The sequence below is a fragment of the Myotis davidii genome, unplaced genomic scaffold, assembly GCF_000327345.1.
Source record: "Myotis davidii unplaced genomic scaffold, ASM32734v1 scaffold662, whole genome shotgun sequence".
Taxonomy (NCBI): domain Eukaryota; kingdom Metazoa; phylum Chordata; class Mammalia; order Chiroptera; family Vespertilionidae; genus Myotis; species Myotis davidii.
The window spans coordinates 452,663-453,348 of NW_006293533.1; the positions used below are offsets into that span (position 1 = coordinate 452,663).

The window sequence follows — 686 nt, forward strand, 5'->3', positions numbered from 1 at the left end:
TTCCTGCTGCTGCTCTCCAGTTTCATATTCTTTCCTTCAACTGTCTTTCCTCATCTTTGATTCATTTATCCCACTACCTGCTTCAAAACCCGGTTTAAGTTTCCTTCTTCCATGATCTGGCTAATCCAGTTTATTCCACATACACAGGCTTTCATTTGTTACTGTATTGAAAGTTTGGCTGTACATTCTAGCTATAATTGCTCTCAAATTGTTTCAAAGAGTGCTGGTTTTCTTTTTTTAGGCTTTGTGGTTAGCTCCCTGAGGGCAGGGACCTTATCTTAAAATTCTGCTGGGCATTTCTCATTGTGTTTAGCACTGTGAGTAAATACATTCACTGCATACTTGCAAGGCATATTTCACTGAAGACATCCATCACAGTTGTTCATTTAGTGAGTGAGATAATGAAAATACAAATGCTCGCCAAAGGTAAACCATTACTATTAATTCCCTCATTCATCATACATGTACATCAGCCTCAGGGGCTAGGGAACCTAGGATTGCAGCTCTTTGTCTCAGATCTCTCCATGAGGGAGCCAACCGTGAAGTTTAGATTTGCCTAGGGCCCAACACTAAGGGTCCAAGACTGCATTTACCCCCAGAATGGACCAGGTTAGCTTGGATCTCTGAGAATAAACCCAAACAATAGACACTCAAATGACAAGATACCATTTTCTCATGAATTCAGC

At 40.8% G+C, this 686-nt stretch overlaps 1 pseudogene; it reads right to left on the minus strand.

The window, feature by feature from the left end:
- Positions 1-686, minus strand: part of LOC102753142 — a 3,651-nt pseudogene that overhangs the window by 2,337 nt on the left and 628 nt on the right.